The following is a 22,018-nucleotide window of genomic DNA, read 5'->3' as shown; positions in this document are numbered from 1 at the left end:
CAGGGACACCATGGCTTCGTTGGGGGTCCAACTCCAAATCTCGTCTCCATTTCATCCCGAGGGAAATTCTGACGTGGAGCGTTTAAATCGTGATTTAAAGCAATCCTTAACGGCCAGGGTTATAGGTACGGGTCGTAGTTGGCTAGCCCACCTATATGGAGTACAGAGAGCACTTAATAACTTGCCTAGATGGTCACTGGGGGGTCGTACTTCATATGAGTGCCTGTTTGGAACACAAATGTATGTTCCTGATCTAGATGGTCCTGGTGTGGAGGCGGCAGTTACGCCCTTTGACATAAATGATCGTGTCACTGTTTTGCAGGATTTACAACAATTCCGTGAAGATAACTCTTCTGCAAGTGCTGCCTCCTCAGGAATTAAGGATGAGCCAGTAACACCTACTGGTTGGATACCCAGGATTGGGGATCTAGTGCGTGAAAAGGTCGCAGTAAAGAAAGAATTTGGTCCTTCTTATCGAGCACCTGTCCCTGTGTTAGGGGTGAGCGGCACGAGAACTGTGATTTTACCGCCGCTGCAAGGGGCCAAAGGAAATCGCTTTGTTTCTATTGATAATGTCAAGTTACAACATGTGGCCGATTCTGCACAGCAGACCAAGAGGGACACCCAGTAGTTCCGCCATCCCTCTCACTACTGGGGAAGAAGTCCCGCTGCAGGTGATTTACACCGACGCTGTTTCCTCTCCGAGCTTGGGGAGGGTGGAAGATGATCTTGCGATTGTTCCACAGACAACGATTAATATGGAATCTTTTGATCAAGTTGCTGTACGTTCTACTGATGTTTCTGAACATGTGGTTTATAGCGTGCCTAGGAGAGAGCCTCCATCTGCTTCTTTGTTCACAATTGCACCTTTTGCAAGAACTGCCTCTGGCTGCTTCAACGACGCTGATGAAGCAGTGTCCAGCTCCTCGTCCTCGATGTCTTCTGCCCGAGGTCCACGTAAGCTGCTAAGTTGGCTTAAACTCACATATTTTGTTTTTCCTTGGAACTATTTATGGCTTTTTATGACTGTAATGACTCTTTTTTTATGGTTGGGATTTGTGGTTACTTTTTTTCTAGTAATACATGGTCATTTTCTTCCTGATCGATCTGACATTGAGCACGTGGAGACTGTGTTGAGACCACATTTTTCGTCTCATATGGTTCGAAGAGACTTGTCCAATGTGAACATTTCTGCAATACCGATTCCGGATGGGATTGTGTGGGATAAAGTAATGTTTGAGATATATGGTCCCACTGAATTGATTCAAATACCGTATGTCCTCAAGTTATCAATGAATGATATTGTTATACCAGGCATTGTTTCTGATGATTGGGATGTGAAGACAGTAGATTCTATGCTAACAGATTTGCAATATTATACTGTCTATGACGATGAAGATGCTTACCAATTTAGAGATAATCATGGTGACATGTTTTGCTACAACTATTATGGACACCACTTTATTCATAAAGCTAGTAGCCCTAAGTCCATATTTAATTATGTGCAATGGGAACATTGCTCGACTCCTCCACAAGGGAGTTCGAAAACGTATTATGATAAATTTGCATATTTTTCTGGGCATGATCAGCGGAATGCTAAGTCTTACTATTTTGAAGTTGCACCGTATTCTAATAAGCTAATTTTATTGACCGATACTAAATTACTATATTCAAATTTGTTTGTATCTAAACTTTCGGTCGAGGGATATGAATACTGGTTAAAGAATGTTGACTTGAAAAGTGTTTGGGGTACAAACAATTGGCAGATGCAAGGCAGGGATACATTATTTAGAGCATGTCTTATCCCTGTGCAGATGATTTTCCTCAATGATACGGTACAACAGACTAGCTGTTTGGGCTTGGCGACGATTAGAGAGTTGACTTTGCCTAGTATACCTGTCCCTTCCAAATTAAACAACTGGCAGCACTATGTGAATGCTACTTTTAGTGAATTTATGCATTGGGTCCAGAATGGTACGCTTAACACTTCATCGTTACATCCGGGCGGGTGGTTATTATGGCCTGTAGACACTAATCAGTGTCATCAACGTTTTGTCACCTCTTCAGGGGGGTTCAGGACTAGTAGGGCAGACCCTCGTTACATTTCACCAGAACATGCTGATATTATAACTACGTACAGCGTGGGGAAGCTTTGTCAACAATGGTTGAAGTCATCCACGCAGGATGCAGTTAAGTCACATCTCAAGTTACTGTCTAATGGTACTGATTTACAAGATTTTTTGTCAGGTCCCAAGGTACCACGGAAGAAAATGTTTTTATATGAAGTTTATAATGAGATTTGGAAACTTTCCCAACAGGAGGCTGCAGCCCGGTTGAGGCAGATTGATCAAGAAAATCTACTGCAGACTTTGTCTGTTGTTGATAATGGCATGCATACCCTTTCTGACCGTGTTTACACGATTGACAGCATTGTTTCCTCTGCTATTGACATTATTAAATCGGACATGTCTTCTTTATATCATGGGCAGAGTCAGACGCGGTCCATCATGCAGCTGGGTTGGACTCTTCAGACCTTGAAGGCGGGTCGCGTTCCATGGATGCACATTCGTGCCAGAGAGATCTTTATCTCCTTTAATTTGACTCGTCAACAACAGTTGATGGCTAAAAAGGAAGCGACGTATGTTATGTTGAATATTGAGAAATTGGAGAAACTGCCTTTCACAGTGGCTGAGATTCCGTCAGCTGAGTGGTTGATTCATGGGGTTATTAATTTGCCTATCTCCACTCTGCAATTTACTTCTTGTTTGAAGCACATTCCGGTGGGTAGATATGAACTATTGGGAGACAGTTACATACACGAGGTGTGGGAGCTTCCCTTTCAATACAGATGTGTTAATGGTTTGAGGGAGGTTTTTCTTAGCGGTAGCGAATGCGAAGCTTCTGTCAGCCATTCCATGGTTTGTAAACAGCTGTCCTTGCACGGAGCGTGTAACGCTTCGATTGCTAACTTAGCTTGTTATTTAAAGGGTGTTCCAGTCCCGGTTATTAAAAACACTTTCCAGGTGCTTTCTAACGGCAGTTACGTTGTTCTTAACAGCGAACGCTGCTGTGGCATGCGTGCCGGAATAGTTTACGTTGTCGTTGTCAACAAGGCCGTTACGTGCTGCGGGAATGTGTTGTTTCCCCCCACTCAAATTAGGGAAGTAGTGGACATCTGGCCTCATATTGCTACTTCCAAGGTTGATTTCGACAAGTTGAGTCGGCTGAAAGCTTTATTGTTTCAAAAGCATGTGGCCCTTACATCTGCTAGCGAGACCTACGCACTTCAGGTGGCAAGGTCATCGGCGGAGATACAGTCCCTTTTGAATACTAACTTTCCAAGTCACTTCGGTGAACTTGTGGGACGTATATTTAATGCATCCAGCACTGCTGGTATTGCTCATTTTTTCAAAGCCGTTGGTGTTGGTTTCGCTCACACCTTCTCTTCCATATTCGGTTTGATACCTTCGGCTATACACTCTATTTTCGGAAGCATTTTTGGGGGGTTCCCGATTACTTTGGCTTTGTTGGCTGGAGTCTTGCTATTGTTGCTCTTTTTTCGCAATGGCTGTCCCGCCACGACGAGATCCTATATTGCTGCTCCCGTCAGCACAGCTGTGTCGTGAACGCATGATGCAGCATTTTGGAGCTACACTCCTGGGCCATTTGGAGTGTGTCTGGTCTCTGTCATTCAGACCGGTTTTGGATTGTGTGCAACCCGTGTTTTGGTGCCTTTGGTGCTCATTTGAACATGCACTGGCTTTCTGTCTCTCACTGCAGCGCCCTCCAGTGGTCGATCCTGATCTGTTGATGTTCCCGATTAGGGCTCATTCCCAGACTTGTGCACTACGGTTGCATTTGCTTCGTGAGGCGGTTTATGAGATTCCCTTCCTGGAGGAAGATGATATTGTCTCTTTCATTGGCCCTGCACGGGGTGCCGCCCTGAATGGTTTTGGGGCTTTGGAACACACCTGCTCCATGGTACTTTGTGGCGTGGATCTTCCGATATTAACATATATCGAAGTGAAGGAGCTCCTACGTTCTATTGCTTCTGTCTGACAATTTGATATTTTGTTTTTTTCCTCTTCGGCAAAATTGACACTATATTGAATTTGGCCTTATCGTCACATGTTTCCTAAATTTATGACTTTGTTGTCTTCTTAGCTTGTCGAAATATATTGTTTATGTTTGGGGCATGTTTTTATGTTATTGGAACCACTTGCTACTGACACGGGGAGGGTGTAGTGTGGTTAGTTTTACGTATACTTTGCGCATTAGCTTCAGGCTTTAGGCCTTTGTGCACTTTGCCCTGAATGTATTTTATTCATTAGCTTACAGCTTAGAGCCTCTGTGCACTTTGCTCTACATGCTTTTTATTAGGCTTCGTACTGTTATTTTTCAAATAGCCAGTTCTACGGTGTTGTTTTTTATTCATATCACACTGTTTTGCCTACTTCAGCACTGGAGTTCTTCATAACATATTCACTCTGTTCTTCAGTCAAGGATACAGTCTGGTACATTGCCGATAGACGTGGTAGGAGTTTAGATTTGGCATTCCTGCGTAGGGACATTTTGTGATCATGATGACAAGTTAGTTATAAAATCACTTCCTTGTCCCAATACATGCAAGAGGGAGATTCCGACCAGAGACCCACAGCTAGAAGCTGACTGCCTCGTTGCAGATGCTGAACCAGATCACAGGCCTTTGCTCAGGTATGAGGGCTTATGTCTCCCCGGTGATTCGGAAAGGCAAGCTAGAAGCTTAACATGCTGTGCTCTAAATAGAACAAGCAGAGGGAGAGTAGAAACTGTTAGGAAATATGATAGCTTTGTTCTTATGTTTTACTCTCTTGGTGACTATTTCAATCCTACTATGTTGTATTGTTCTGGTTATTGCGGCTCGCGCCTTATTATCTAAAATACAGTCGTTTTATTAAAACATTATATAAAACCTATACTGTCTTTGTCATTTGTATATGAGACCATATTGTAAATGAGAGAGTTGGTTTGGATCTGAGTGACCACGATTTCCCTGAGAAGTTCCAAAGATGTCATGCGCTCGGCTGCCTAATCATTTCTTCCCCGTGGGAGAAATGAGGCACTGCTAGTTAGCCGGAGCAAAAACCGGAATTAGGGTGACAGAGTTCCTTACACGTAGGTCAGACTCAGTCCCCCACACCATCGATCCTGCTGCCTAGAAATCCAGTAGTCTCATTTAGGATAATGAGAGCCCACGCGACAGGCAGAAGCAACTCCCTTGTGCGCTGCTTTGATCAATTTTGGCCTTCGATCTTTGTTGGGAATGTTGTGATTACCCACACCTGGTAGTATTGCTAAGGCGGAAAACAAGTCTACCATTCGGTAGGAATATTTAGCAGGATATGCTATTGGCAAGGGCGAGCCTTCAGCCATGGCTGTCATGGCACCCCATATGGCATCGTCCGGTTTTGTCCTAAAATGAGTTACTTCAGCAACAAAAGCCATAGCTACTGCTGATTTGGCTGCCTCATCAGCCAATGTATTTCCAGCAATGTGTGTATTCCAATGCGCTGGAGTCCAAGTGTATGTACAACATGGACTTTTGGTAGCGTTTCCTTCAGATCCGCTACTTTCCTCCACAGGAGTCTGTGTTTGATGGTGTTACCTTTGGAATCTCTGAACCCATTCTGGCACCAGTAATGCAGATATTCATTGAAGGACTGGACACAATAGTACGAATCACAGACAATCAGTGTTAGCTGTTCAGGATGTTCCAGTGCCATCACCAGAGCCTTTAGCTCTGCTAGTTGTGCAGTGCAATCCCCTAGGGTTTGCGTAAAGGTATGTTGTGAACAGAATTTGCTACCCTCCATGTAGCTGCTTACGACTGCGCAAGCAGGGGAGTATTGATGCTTTGTGCCTATAGCAGGTTGTGCTGAGCCATCGATGTACATGACTCTTTGATATTGATCAATAGGCAATGTATTTGCCAGAACTGGACATTCTAGTTCATATTGCAAAAATTCTCGAGTTTGTAACTTGGGGTCAAAAATATAGTCAGCATCAGTGGCTGTCAGAGACGTTGGCCATTGGATCCAATGTGGATCTAATGCTTTAGCGTTTGGAAATCTGGCTTTGGTAACAGCCTCAAGGGCTAGGATTGGAGATACGACAATAATGCACTTCCCCTGGGCTAGTGGTCTTTCTTTAATGACAGCCATCTGAACAGCAGTGAGGCTTTTCTCAGTGGGAGCAAAACGTTGTTCTGCTGTTAAGTACAAATGTGATTTGAATGCGATCGGGACTGACTCACCCTCATTGAATGTTACATAGGTGAAACTAATGGCACCAGCAATTACTCTGATGACCAGATGTTTTTTTATTGTCCCTTGTGTGTAGGTGTTGTGCTGCAAGCATGTCTTGTTGCAATGCTCTGAGAATGCATGTATGTTCGACTGTCCAGAATTTACTAGAAAATTTAGGATGTATCAAGTCATATAAGGGTTTGATGCGTGTTGAATAATCTGGAATGTAAGTTCTGCCAAAATTTAGAAAACCCAATAGCGAACAGAGTTTTTTAATAGTATTTCGGGGTTGTAACTGTGTGCATTTTTCTAAGAATTGTGACGCTATGCTCTTTCCTTCACTTGATAATTCATATCCCAGAAACAGGACACTAAGGAAGGCTATTTTTGTTTTTTGAAGTTGAATTTATAGCCGAATTCGGCAAACCCTACAACAATGCGGGCTACCGGTTTAGATTTTGCAGTAATTCATCACCCGTAAGGTAGATATCATCTACATAGGACAATGCTTCGGGGTCAATGTCGTGCAATATTGAAGTTACACAAGCCGCGAACAGTCCCCGACTGTTCTTGTACCCCTGTGGTAAACAACAGATTTGTTTCTGGGAGCCTAGAACGTTGAAACTTGCTAAGTCTCGACTCTCAGGTGCTATATTTTGGCAGAAGAAGCCATTGAAAATATCCAATGTTGTTTTGTATTTTATGTGCACTATGTTGTTCATAATTGCTGTGCTATGAGAGATTTGTATAGCATATGTGCATGTATGACTGTTTAAGTGTCTGTAGTCTAAGTTTAAGTATAAGACTATTCTGTATGAATGGTCCGGTTTAGCTACAGGGAATAAAAAATTATTCATTGGTGAGACACAGGGTTCGATTATGCCCTGGTACTCTAGTTGTGTGAGGATTTCCCTCACAGGTGCTTTAACATCATGTTTGTTTGGGTATTGAGGTTGGGGTTGATTCTTAATTGGAATTACACAATAGGGGGAATCTTTATCCTACCCTACGTGGTTGCGGTATAATGCGGGTGCCTGCGCCAAAGCCCAATCAATGGCTTAGGATTCTGCGCGCTCATCTGGAACAAGAGACGAGAAAGAAGGTTTGCTAACCTTTTAAAAAAGAAATGTTTATAGCATTTTCAAAACTAGATAACACATAACAAGATGCAACATTGATGCAGCAGGCAGAATGCATATGCAGCATGTGACAAAAAGCACATCAAACATTAAGACCAGGTAAAGAGCCACCTCGATCCCATAGCAATGTTACATACTATACATTCCAAACAAGCAAAGTGTAAATGAGAGAGGGGCGAATAACCCAATAATGCATGCCACCATCAGCATTAAGAGGCAAAAGCACGAGAAAGGTAGCTAGAGAGGAGAAGAAAGAAAAACAGAAACAGAAGAAAAAATCCTCACAGCTGTCAGCACCAATCCGGGCAAGACGAGCGTATCCACAACAGAGCAAAAGGGGGAAGAAGAAGATTGTGAGGAAAGGAGGAGGGGGTAACGAGCACAGACAGCTCTGAACATCAGTTGCCGTCTCATTCCTCTGCTACTCACTGGCAAGAAAGGTCCGCAGAGGGGACCACACATCCCTGGGTCGGGAGGTAAGTGGCATTAGCTACCAATATATGGTTATCTTCTCCTGGCGGTATGCAGCATCTCGCAACCAATCCTGGCGGCAAGGGACCTGCCCTCTACCCCAGCACATCGCTACTCTGCGCTTTGCCAACACCAGAAGCAACCCCACTAATCTCCTGCACTCAGAGGGAATCTCTTGAACGTAGCACAGCAAGACAAGTTTAGGGGACCTAGGCAACTGCAGCCCGACCATCTTTTCTAGCGCACTCAACACCTCCGTACAGAAGTCCCACAACACCCCACAGCCCCATGCCAGTAAATCCGCCCCTGGTGCCGCACAACGATCGCAGCTGTCATCAGGCCACATGCCCATCCTCTTAAGACAATGCAGTGTATAGTATAAGCAGTGCAGAAATTTAAAATGCAGTAAACGGAGTCTATAATTGGGGGAGAGCTATTGCATGTGCACACAGCAATACCGCCACGTCTCATCCAACAGGGTCTCCCCGAGTTCCTCCTCCCATTTTTCTCACGCTCTAGACGGCGCCACCGGCACAGTCTTCTGCATACACACATATAGACTTGTGATAAGGCCATGGGGAGATGAAGACCTATAAAGGAGCACCAAGACGCGACTTGCCAGAGGTGCCGCAGGGAAACCAGGGTACCAGGAGCATAGGCACTCCCTGATCTAAAGGCAAGTAAGCCGAAATTGCACGGCATCACACGGCGCGCAGAGAGCAGGGTCAGAAGAAATGAATGAGTCCGCAGGAAACCAGGAACCCAGAGTCAGCAGTTGCAATGCACGTAAATGCCCATCGAGCCGGCCCCCTTCTAAAACATGAGCTTGCATAACATCCCGCACTGGCGCCGAGGGTGCAAACGGCACCCCGAAACAGCTCGCCACAGAAGCACCTTCCAGGCCCGCACAGTACATACCACCGTATCCACACCCCACGACCAAGTGTGGGGCTTGTCATATAACACACCAGATAGCTGGGCGGGCTAAATCGAATCCTGTTCTGGGGCCAGGTGTGGTAAATATTTTATAGGGTGCATCCAAAAATGCGCATAGCGAGCCTGTGCACGATTATAATAAAGTTCCAAATCTGGAGCTGCCAGTCCGCCAAACTCAAACAGCAGCATGAGCATCTTCCATGATATCTGGGGCCGCCTGCTGGTCCACACCAAGGATATGAGAAGAGATCTAAGTCTTCTCCCGAAGCTGGAAGTAAGCACTAGAGGGATGTTAGTAAACAAATAAAGGAACTTGGACAGGACCACCATCTTTACAATGGCTATACAGCCGGTCAGCGACAGCGGAAGTGAATCCCACGCGCTGATCCTGTCCTCCTGCCACATAATGGCCTTACCGTAGTTGGCGGACCACAATTCATTTAGCTCCCTGCACACCCGGACACCTAAATAGCGGACCAGTCCATCGGCCCAGCTCAGGGGATATCTCGACTGGTGCTGCATTGTGACAGTCGACAGGGGCAAGACCACGGATTTAGACCAGTTTATAGAGATCCCTGAGATCCGAGCAAAATGTGTAATCTCACCCAGAAGGATATTGAGGTAGGTCCGTGGATCCCGTACATATAGAGCCACATCACCAGGACCGGGCGTTGTCTGAACGCCAATCCTCTATGGTTATGGTGCTGTCACAAATGCGCAGTCAGCGGCTCCATTGCCACCGCAAGAGGGGGCATCCTTGCCGAGTACCCCTGGACACCGGAAAGGGATCCGACAACATCCCATTAATTCTCAGCCGTGCCACTGGGGCAGAATATAGCGAGCGGATTAATTGAATACATTTGGGGCTCAATCCCACTCGCGACAGCAGCCCAAACAGATATGGCCATTTAAGTGAATCGAACGCCTTAGTGGCGTCCAGATAAACAGCCGCAACTTGGGCCTCAGGAAACACCATCCTAGCAACCGCAAAGAAGGTGCGGAGATTATACAAGGTCGAGTGACCTGGCACGAAGCCGGACTGATCCAGAAGCACCAAAGACAAAAGAAGGGGCTGCAGAAGCGTCCCTATAAGCTTCGCTAATATCTTATTATTCAGGTTTATGAGCGATAGTGGCCTATACGAGTCGCAAGAGCACGGATCTTTACCCGGCTTCAGTACAGTAACTATAAAGGCCTCTCGCAACGACGGCGGCAGAGTGCCGCACTCAAGTGCTTTGGCATACACATCTAGTGATTACGGGGCCAACAGATCAGCATATTCCTTGTAAAAGGCCGCGCAGAACCCATCAAGGCCGGGGCCTTTTCGCCGGGCAAACTGCGGATGACCTGAATTATATCTTCAACCGAGAACGGCGCATCCAGATACTGCTGATGCAAGTTCTCCAACCAAAGCCGGCTGACATCCTCTAAATATTCTGTATATGACTCTGCGCATGCCCTCCCCGAAGCAGAGTAAAGGGAAGCATAAAACTCTGTCAGTACCCGACTGACCTCAACCGCACCCCTCAGGCACACACCAGCAGAGTCCAACAATTCCACAATGTAGTTTCCAGCCCACGGCTGATGCAACATTTTGGCTAGTGTTCTACCAGACCGCTCGACCTCACCATACCGTCTCGCTTTAGCCTCCGTGCCCAGAAAGCAGAGCTCGCGCAGCGTCGCCTCCTCATACTCCGACAGCTTCTCCCAGAACTCCTCCAGGAGGGTACTAGACATGTCTGCACACAAACACTTCTCCAGCGCACTCAGCTGGGCCTCCAGATCTGCCAGTTCCGACGTATCGCTCCGATTACGCCATGCTGTTTAGCTAAGCAAATCCCCCGGATCACCACCTTGAACGCCTCCCACAAGGTACCAGCCGACGTAACCGAGCCCTTGTTAACTGCAAAGTACTCTGTTATAGCCGTACGCACCTCCTCATGAAAGACTGCATCTATCAATGCTTTGCATGGAAGTCTCCATATAAAATCATGACACGCTCCCCTGGGATCCCCAGTTTGAGGAGAACCGGAAAGTGTTCCGACAGGGTTCGAGGCAACTGTTCAATAGTATCCGTCCAGAGCTCCACGTCTCTATTGCCAAGCCATCTGTCAATTCGCGACCAACTGTTATGAACTGAGTTTACGCATGTTCCCTCTCTAGCTACACCGTGCTCTCCACAAATTCACCACTGCCCCATCCGTAATAATGCGAGCCCCTGCCTCTTGCGGTCCGCTACTTTATCCAGAACCACATTAAAATCTCCACCCCACAATATCGACCCTGGCCCCAAAGAGCACGTCAAGCGCCACACCTCCTCAAAGAATCGTGGGTCGTCCACCCTGAGACCATATACGGACACAAGACAAAATGGTCTGTCATGCAATATACCCTGCAGCAAGTCATAAAAAACCCTGCAGGTCAATAATCACCTCTTCGTTATATCATTGCAGTCCCTTTCTAATCAAAATGGCGACTCCATGCGCATAGCTCCAATACACCGCCACGTGGCATTCCCCAATCCAACCAGCTCTTATCATGTGTTTCGTGGCGGCCATCAGGTGAACCTCCTGAAGCATACAAACATCTACCGCATGACACTGCATATAGGCATATATCAGTTGCATCTTGCACCCATCGCTCAGCCCCCGAACAATCCAAGTTATGCAGTTCACATATACCGCCCCCCTAAGTAACATCATACAACACATCTCACCTGCTCCACGCTCACCTCTTCCAACAGCACAATACGAAACAGCATCGAGGGCAGGATAATAAAGAAAGGTAGAAATGAAGAGAAAGCATAGAATGCAATAATCAACAAGCCCACAACCACCCCCCCACGCTGACTCTTCAATTGAGTCAGCTCTGCAGACCCACCCAAACACATGTCCCACAACTTGGCAGCAAACAACTTGATTGGACTCATCCAGTGGAGCGACAGCGTGGCCATCTGTTAACCACCCAAGTATGGATGGGTGGGCAGGAGCTCCGTCAGCGCCAGTCATGTTAGGAGCCGGGCTGCGCCGAGAGGAGGGATTCACTCAGGGTCCAACAGGGCCCAAATCGCAGCACCGGACTACCGGCACCTCCCAAGGTCAGCCACCTTTCAGTCGTTATCACTGAGGGCATCACCACCCCCCATCAGCCTGCGAGCAGACTGGAGGCACCATCTTGGGGATGGTTTTAGCATATTTGATTGTCAATTTTGGGTCTGTATAAAAGTGTAGCTTGCCCTTGTGTTGTACTCGCAACTTGGCCGGGTAAATGAGGGAATACTTGGCAACTGTCTGACTCAAAGTGCGCTTGGCCGGAAGAAATGCTCTGCGAGCTGTCTGTACCCCAGGGGTGTAGCCTGGGAAAATGCTGAGCTCATTATTATTATAGCTCATGGACCGACGCTCTCTAGCCGGAGGATTGTGTCTATCTCTATAGTTTAATAAGTGCACAATGACTGGACGCGCCAGTGTCCCAGGCGGCGGCCTTGGCCCAAGCGACCTGTGGGCTCGTTCCACCACAAATAGCTGGGAGAGCTCACCAGGAAAATGCACAGACAGCATAGTCTCTACATAGTCATCCATCCGTCCCATAGCCGTTGACTCTGGGAGACCCAAAATACGGATATTATTACGGCAGGAGTGAGCTTCGAGATCCTCATTCTTATTTCGGATTACTTCTAGCATGCGTTCCATTTGCAATAGTTTCCCTCTGTCTCCACGCCGACCATCCTCCAGGTCAGACGTGTGAGATAACACCTGATCAAGGCGTGTGTCGTGGCCGTCCACCCTCTCCTTCAAACGATCCATTTGTTCAGTCAAGTGATCCAACTGGCTTGGCTACGTTTCTTTTTGCCCTCAAACGTGAGTTTGGTGTGTCTCTGGTCCACCTTCCCCATCTCGTCAAAAGCACACCTCAGCTCCCAAGTGTGCACCAAACAGTGTCCGTCTCAGCTGACAGCGCGAACCAGGGGAGGGGGTCACTAACACCCTGGTGAGCCCACAGGCAAGTAGTCCCATGCACCAACAGGCCGCCAAAAATCCCCAGCTCATCCCCTCAGTGAGGAGCACCAGCCGGTTGGCACAAAAAGAAAAAAAGGGGGGAGAAAAAGGGTGGCACCCTGCTGCCGCCCGCCTCGCATCCCCCAGGCCGCCACAGTACCAACTAATATCCCCCCGGAGGTGGGATAGCTCCACAGCCCCCCGTCCAGGCAGCCAATCCTCACCTCAGGAGGACAAGGGGAGGCATCCAGCGCAATGGGCAGGTAGCCCACAGTCTCTCCGGCAACACTCGTTGCCACCGGCCCCCACAACAGCACTCAGCTCACCGCTGCACCCACCTGTGGGGCCCGCGGCCCGATCGTCGCCGCCGATAATGCCCCGCAGGCACTTGACATTGGAGGCTCCAATGCGGCCCAAGGCTCCAGCCGCGCAGCCTCCAATCACCTTCCTCAGGACGATGGGCTGCCTCTTCTTCACCTTCTTCACATGGGCGGCCCCCTGCCCTCACCAAAGCGCGTTCAGTCGCGGCCCATCCAGGTTGCGTAATAGGGCAGATGCTTCGCACCAGCCACCAGCACAAGTCCCCAGCCTGCCGATACTCCCACTTGCCCCGATCACCACTGCCGATCAGGCCCCACAGGAATCCAGCATTCAAGGCTCACGTGGCACTAAACCACCCAGCCGCAGAGCCTCTAGGTATCTTCTCCAGAGGGGGGTTCAGGGGGAGGAGCCACTGAATCCCACCGCCCGGGGGGGCCCACATCAACAAGACGTGCCACGGCCCAAGCAAGGTACACACCGGGCCCGGCACCGCCCTTACACGTCGCACAGCCACACACAGCTCTTACTGCCGGGCCAGCTCCATTATCGCTGCTTACAACTCCCGGCAGCTACCCGGGATAGAATACTTATAGCCGACCGTCTTGGGCAGCTGATCTGTCAGGAAAAAAGACAGATTAATGCTCCTGCCCTGCACAGCCTCACAGCATGGAGGCCATCTTGCAGGACGGCCAAGCCATGCCCCCAAAGTTTGATAACCTCTTCCCCATATGGGCAAGTATGGACAAACTTAGGTGGCCAATCCTTTTCGGCAAGTAAAATATCATAAATGTTGATGACGTGGTCCCAAAACATTGCGTCTATTGTGCATTCAAAGTCTCCTTCTAACTGTATTGTTACTTCTTACACCCTGTCAGGCGTGAAGACATGCATGTTCACAGCTTTGACTTGTAAGAAGTCATCAGTTGCTTTCACCTCCAGATGCTCTTGAGGATTCTGACAAATTATTGTGACCTCTGCTGCGCTGTCTAGCACAGCTAGTGGCCAAGTCTTGTTCTTCAATAGAGTCCTCTTCTTGAGTGGCATGACGAATCGTAACTGCTGAAACTTTTTCTTTTTAAATTGGGGTTTTTGTTGGGGAAGTTTCTCTTCTTTTTTTGACAGAAACTTCTGTTGAGCATTGTAATTCCTGTCTCAGTTTCACATACTCAGTCCTCCATTCTAACCACCCACCTCTCTCACTGCGTTTTTCTGGTGAGTCCTGAAAGGAACGAGATTGGCGTGTATCAGTATATTGATATCTGTCAGACATTTTTATATTATCTCTATTTCTAAGATTATATATATTCTGTGGGGTCTCTGTATGCGGAGATTCTCCCCTTTCTTTTTAAGGTGTTTGTTGTTTTGTTATCCTAGTGTTTTTTAGAACCCTCAGGTGCTTGCTTTGTAGAATCTTTATTAAATTTACCCTGACATTGTGGTTTTATGGGTCTGATCCCCAGACTCTTCCCACCAATACTAGAATAGGTCTCCGCGATAATCTTTGGCAGCTCACGTTTTTAATCCTGTGCAGGAACGTCCCGTAGCTGCATAAGCACTGCTAGTGCAACTGCTTCCCCTTTAAGGTTACTTAATATAATGGAAGATACAGTGGCAAAATTGCCCACAAGTTGCACCCCCAAGTCTAGGGCCGGGGCAACCCCGTATTCATCATAAATGTGTTTTGACACTTCCTGAAGGTTGGCAAGTGTCAGTGTACCGTGTGCAGTAGTATAGAGCGTGGCAAATACAGTGCCCCAACTATCACAGTTATCTACTGTGGGAACCATCCCAAATCTCAAGCACATAGTTAATATTCTATCCTTATCCTGAGGTCCCGTATGGGGAAATACTGCTTCCAGTGCATTTATTTTCTGAGCTAAACAAAATGGAATTTCTTCCCGTTTGGCGGGTACTTTACCCATGATCAAATGTACAGTCGCAGGATTAATACCTTGCATTGCTGCATGTGGTTGCACCGGGACAGCACGTGCTGGGTTTGTATTTAATGTTTGCATTACAAACTGTACTAATAGTCTGTATATTGCCATAAGCTCAGTAGATAAGTGGCGAACCTCAGGTACCGCCAAGGTTGCTGCATCAGGGTGCTGTGTATATGTGGCCAATAAAGGCCAGGTAGGGCCATCATTACTTAGAGGACATAACCTAACATGCAGTATTATATGTGGTAGTGCGCCATCAAGCCAATTATTATGTATAGTGGTGAAATGTATTTGTGTTCCCATCAACTGCTGGAAATGGGACCCAAGAATACAATATTTCTGTTCTGTATGCTGCATGAGCTTCAACAACAAACGTAACTGGACCCCTCTGGGCCGTTAGACCATGTGCCAATGAATGTGCAGTAAGGGGTGGTCGCATATTGACTGCAATTGCTACCCGTTGCGGATTCGCCATAGTAAATGGTAAATTTTGTTCAGAGATAAAGACACCAAATGGGGATTATCCTTTTAGAGTTCAAGCTTGAACAACCTACAGTGTTAGTTAGGTACTCCCTACTTAACTGAGGAGGAAAAATCCTCAATACCACAGACGTCTCTATATATAGTACTGAGGTGTCTTTGCATGTAGTGAGACAGAGATACTCAGGAGGTCCCGAAAATTATTGCCTGACCAAAACTTGGCAGCGCTATGTTGTGTATATTCTCATTATCCTAATGAGACTACTGGATTCAGGCAGAAGAATCACCTGTACTGCCGGGGACTGAGTCTGACCCCGCACCATGTGACACCTGTCAGCCTAATCCAGGTTTGTTCCGGCTAACTAGCAGTGCCTCATCTCCACCCAAGAGCAGGGATGATTAGGGCAACTGGGTGCATGACATACATGACTCCTCAGGGGAATCCTGGTCACTCAGATCTCATGCGTTTCTCTCAGTTACATCAGTCTCACACATGCAAATACAATCAGAGGCAGAGTATAGTTCAATAAGGTTTTTATTGAAGTGACTGCATCTTAGATAATAAAGCATGTATTGCAATAACTATGATGATGAGGCACAATAAGATTAAAATTGTGACTTGGAGAGTAAAACACAAGAATAGCGCTACCATACTGTCACTAAGGTTTGTAAAGATAGGCCCATATTTATACTTTTTTTGTGTCACATTTGCGTCATTTTTTGACGCAAAAGCAGTGCAAACTTACAAAATATAATTGTATTTTGTAAGTTTACGATGCTTTTGCGTCAAAAACTGACGCAAATGCGGCACAAAAATAGTATAAATATGGGCCATAGTTCCTACCTAAGCTATGCTAGAGCACAGCATTTTAAGCTCCAATTCTGTCTTTCAGGTTCCCCCTGGGAAGACATTATTTCTCATACCTGAGCAAGAGGCCTGTAGTCTAGATAGACACCGTTCCCATATGGGCCAGAAAGCAGGTAGTCTACACAAGCAGCTGCAACGAAGCAACCAGCATACAGTCGTGTTCATCTGGCTGGAATCTCCCTCTAACGTACATGGGTCAAAGTAGTGTTTTATAATAAAACAGCTGATATTCCAAGAAAGGATCCTCAAGTAAGAGTGTGTATGTTTCTGTGAACATTGGAGACAAAGCGTACCGCTTTTGCTGGCAACCTCGCTTACTGCAGCCTTGAGAAAGCACAGAGTGTAAGAAATGTCTTGTTTAAGAACGCAGTGCTGACCTAGGTGAAGAACAGCTAGATAGAGAAAATAAAACAAGACTGCAAATGTGGCTAATGTTAAAATAATAAAACGAAGCTGAATAAAATATATCTAGGTTAAAGTGCACAGCAGCAGGCCCAGTTTGCTAAAATAATATGCTTAAAACTATAGCTAAAATGGCTACACAACATTACAAAATACTCTGGTTTCCTCCATTTGTTAACAAGAAATGCGATGAGAGATGTTTTATTCCTTATGTGGTTGAGGAATTTCCTCCACTGACTGACACTCTAGGAAGGTGAGATGCACTATATCTGGTGCCCGAGTTCCTTCCCTCTGACAGTCCTTTCGCTGTTCTTAACATACATCTCATTGTACGTATCTAACACAACATTGATTCTTTGATTCCTATTTCCTTCCTGCAAATCCATGGACAAGACAGACATAGCCACCTCACCAAAGTTTTATTCCTCTCTGAGCAAGAACCTTACCATCAATCAGCCTGGCTCAATTTCTTTTTGTTCCATTTATTGCCATTTTCCAACTCTACATACCCCTCTCTCACTTTTTTTACCTTGAAAGGACCCCAAAATTTGGATAGTCCTCCAGACCCTCTCATATGATTTATTTTCACCCATTCACCTTCTTCAACATATCTTTTCCTCTTCTTTCTCTCCCCATTGTCATTTTTCTTACAACTATTGTGTGTCATCCGAGCCGGAGTCAACTTTGATCCAGGTTCCCCCCCCCCATCTTCTCAAAAGCAGACACACCAGTTGCTCTGTTGACTGTAGTGCGATGAGACCACATCATCTCATTTACCATTTTTTCACATCCTTTCCACATTGGGTGGCCATAAGTATGGTACCCTTAACCAATCAGTTGGCCCTTCCCACCATACCAGTTGCCTGGGGACTTGTGTATTCTTCCAGCTGGGAATATGTTATACTTTAAAGCGATACTCTTTGAGTCTTGAAGCTAATCTCGCTAATCTAGCGGAACCTTTGCCTGCTCCCCATGGACTTGACACTTTAAGTTACGGTTTGTGATCACTTTGTATGTTGAAATCTATACCTCAGAGAAAAGTTTGAAAGTGTTCTACAGACTAAGCTGCAGCTAATGCTTCATGCTCTGTCACTGAATAGTTTCGTTCACGTTCCGTTAAAGAGCGGAAAGCAAAAGCCACTGTCTCCTCTTTTCTCCTCGTAACTGCGACAGAACCTCTCCCACCCCGCATGCACTGGCATCAACTGTCAAAATGTTTTTTTGCCGGATATCAAAGGGTGTCAAAATGCCCGCTTTGCAAATGTCCTCCCTCACTGCATCAAATGCTAGCTGTTGAGCCTTTTCCCATTTAAAGTTGCAGCCTTTGCGCAAAAGCATCCTCAATTCTTCTGTTTTTTGTGCAAAGTTGTCAACAAACTTGTTGTAATATTCTATAAGACCCGTAATTGGTCTTTATCATGAGGAACAGGTGCAGATCTAATAGCTTTCAGCAAATCCTCCTTGGGGCTGATCCCTTCCTCCAAATAATCAATTGCCTCAGCTAAAAATTTACACTTATCTCTTCTTAAGGTTAGCCCAGCCTCTTTCAGCTTACCCAGTACCGATCTTAGCACCAGGTTATGCTCTCTTATAGTCTGACCAAACACCAAAATGTCATCTTGAAAGTATGTTACATTTGGTACTCCCTTGAAAACTCTTGACATTATTCTTTGGAACATGCTTATAACCACTGGAGAGACCCAGGGGGAGACTTCAACTGGTTCTATAATCCCTTCTTTTAACATGTCATCTAACATTTTTTAACCTCCTCCCTCACTACTACTGGACCTCTCTTTACTTTGTGTTTTCCTGGAACAATGCCTTCTTGCTAAATTATTTTGTGTACATAACCCTTCAACTCCCCCAATTTTTATCAAACACTTCCTTTGCTTCACTCAAAATCTCTTCCATATTCAAATCATCTAGGATTAATACCTTGTCATTTGAGAGTTGATCAATCACAATGTGCAAGTCATATTGGTGTACCCAACCCAATATGGGTGGTCCGTCCACAGCCACATAAACTTTTCCTTCAATACAGCGATACCTGAATTCTATAGTTGATACAAAGTAACCCCCCCAAACATCTATTTTCGAACCTTGGCAACCTCTTGGAATAATGTCCTTTGGTAGCAAAACTATTTGTGGCCACTCTTTTTTCCACGTTGCTTTAGATATAATTGTGTAGAGTGATCCAAAGTCTACCATTAGTTCCACCTCTTTGTCTGTAATGATAAAGGACACCTTAGTCTAAATTCTCTTTACTTCTCCGCTGCTTCCTGTTGTACCATTAGTACCCGATCTTCATTGTAGTTTCCTCTGTATATTCTTCTGTTATTGCTACTCGTGACTTGTATCCACCCTTGCACATGCAAGCATAGTGCCCTTTCTGACCGCACTTCCTACATTCTTCATTTACTGCAAAGCACCATTTAGCCTCACAAGTATGTACATAGCTTCAGCATCTGGAGCATACCTTTGACTTAGTTGTTCTTTGATCCCTGATATATTGTTTGCTGGTTGGCCCCACATTTTCAGGAGCATCACCCTTCTTAGTTACAACAGCTATATCACCTTCACTGTTCATATTGTCTTTTTTATTTATTTCTTTCATGCAATGTTCAGACTCGTCTACTATTTTTGCAATAGTTATTGCATCCTTGAGTAATGGTTTTTTTGCTGCCCATAGATGTTCTTGAGTTTTCTAGCTTCTGCACTGCACAGTAAGTTGGTCACAAATCAATTCTTTGGTCATAGGACCAAACTTGCACTTCACTGATAGTTCTCGTAAACTTGAAATGAATTCTTCCAATGACTCTCCCAATTTCTGAGACCTGGTGTAAAATTTATAACATGACATTACAATGGTCTCTTCCTCAGCAAACCTTTTCCCTAAGCGTAATTTTGCCTCTTCATGCCACCACGTACTTCCGTTAAGTATTTAAATATATGATGTGCCTCTTTACCAATGGTGCTTAACAACAGAGCTTTTTTTTCTTTCATCGCAAAAAGATTGACCATCTAATCCCACTATGTATCTATCCATTCTTCCCATTGGATAGATGACTGCCCATGCTGATCTAGAAATGAAGAAGGAATGTTGATGGATGATGCCATAATAATAATAAACTGTGGGTGATATATGTAAAATATCTATTTTACTTGTAGTTATATGTCTTCCAGGCACCAAAGGGTGAAACAAATATACAGAAATAAGTTTTGTGCACCAACAATGTCCCAAATAACTTTCTACAGTCACAGTCCTCTTTCTCTTTCACCTTTTCAGAGCCTCTTGAAGGTGCTAAGATTAATTCCTTCAAACATTGACGTCGTACAGAGAGTGAGGTTGTCACAAGCAGGTGAGATACATTTCCTGTGTAACAGCCTCGTTTTATTTAAGAAATACTGTACATTACATATTGAACGCCACTTTCAGTCTCCTGCCGTGATCAAACGTACACCTGAGATACTGCAGGTGAAACTGAATGTGCGTGCCGTTGTCTTTTATTTTTTGAATGACACACTCATGTGGTGGCACGTGAAGCAACGATGTGCCCATGTAATGGTGATGTCCTTAGCGCATTATACACTCAAAACTTTCTGTACCTGTTCTCACTTCGCCAGATTTCTCTCCCAACACCGCAAACACAAAGAACTTCACAGCCTCCTCTTACAGTTCTACACGTATGAACTGAGTGGTGACTCTATGAGATCACCACTGGAACATGCCTGGCCCTCGGTCCTTTTCTAACTTAGCAGCGGTGTTTCCAATGTGGCTGGCGCTCATCGCCAAATTGAAGTAGCTACACTGTAGATCAGGAAACAAATGTTGAATTAAAAGGAAGATTTATTGCAACAGAGACCTGCATAATCCTTCCCTTTGCCAGCCACAAGTTAAATGACTAGAAAATAATCCATGCTAATAAGGGTTCTAGTTCCAATAGAATTACATTACGACATGACAATACGCTTCCTGCAATTAAAGATATACACAGCCCCTTAGAATATAACATTTGTCTTTCAAAACAGACCTTCAGGAGTTGCTAAAGCCCATTGTAAAGATCCTAATGGATGAGAGAGTACATCTGCCATTTGAAGGTTCTGATCCTGTACTGTCACAATGATTTGACCAAATAGTGACTTGTCTGCTTTGATGATGACTGTCCTGCCATTGCTGTTCACTACCTTTTTCATGTTAGTGAAGGTTTTAAGTTTGTTCATTTTCATTGGGTCACGAAACATCTTAATAGGTGGATTATTTTCAAGGCCCTCAAGTTTGAAGTCTGTATAGCACTGTTCACCTATTTCATGCTTTCATGCCCCTTCATTATGTCGGATACTATGGGGGTCATTTTGACCTCGGCGGTCTTTTGCTAAGACCGCAGAGGGACCGCCGTGCGGAAGACCGCCAGTGGTGGCGGTTTGCCGCTCGGCATATTATGACCGTTGGCAGCTCTCCGTCCTTTTTCGGATGGAGAGCCGCCAACAGCCATACTGGCGGGCTGCGGGGAAACGGAGGTTGCTCCACCTCCACCGCCACGCCAACAGAACACCGCCCACCGAATTACATCCTGTGATTCGGCGTGGCGGTGTTCTGTTGACGGTGTGGTGTCAGAAGAGCAGCCCCCATGGCTCCCGTCCCCTCCCGGAGGATCGACGGACCAGGTAAGTCGATCGTCCGTTAGGGGAAGGGGGTGGGGGGGTGTTGTTTGTTGTGTGCGTGCATGGGGGTGTGTGTATGTAGAGGGGGTGTGTGAGTGCGTGTATGTCTGTGGGTATGTCTGTATGGATGTGTGCGTGTATGTTTGAATGTGGGTGTGCGTGTCTGACTGTGTGTGTGGATGTTGGCATGTATGTCGGTGTGTGTGCGTGTATGTGTGTTGGTGGTGCCTGCGTGCGTGTCGTGTGTGAGTGAGTGATGTGATGTTGGGGGTCGGGGTGGGAGGGGGGCCCTGCCACCTTTGAGGGGTGGCAGGGGTGGTGGGGGGTGTAGGGGAGGGAGTCGGGTGGGGGTGGGGGGTGTTGGAGACCCCTATCAGTGCCAGGGAAGCAATTCCCTGGCACTGATAGTGCTTACCGCCATGGATTTAATGAAATCCATGGTGGTCAGCCGGGTCCAAATACCGCCGGTGGTATAGTGACGGCTGCCGGGCTGGAGACCCAGGTCTCCAGCCCGGCG

Source organism: Pleurodeles waltl, chromosome 4_2 (genome assembly GCF_031143425.1).
Source record: "Pleurodeles waltl isolate 20211129_DDA chromosome 4_2, aPleWal1.hap1.20221129, whole genome shotgun sequence".
Taxonomy (NCBI): domain Eukaryota; kingdom Metazoa; phylum Chordata; class Amphibia; order Caudata; family Salamandridae; genus Pleurodeles; species Pleurodeles waltl.
Note: the sequence above shows the minus strand (reverse complement) of the source record.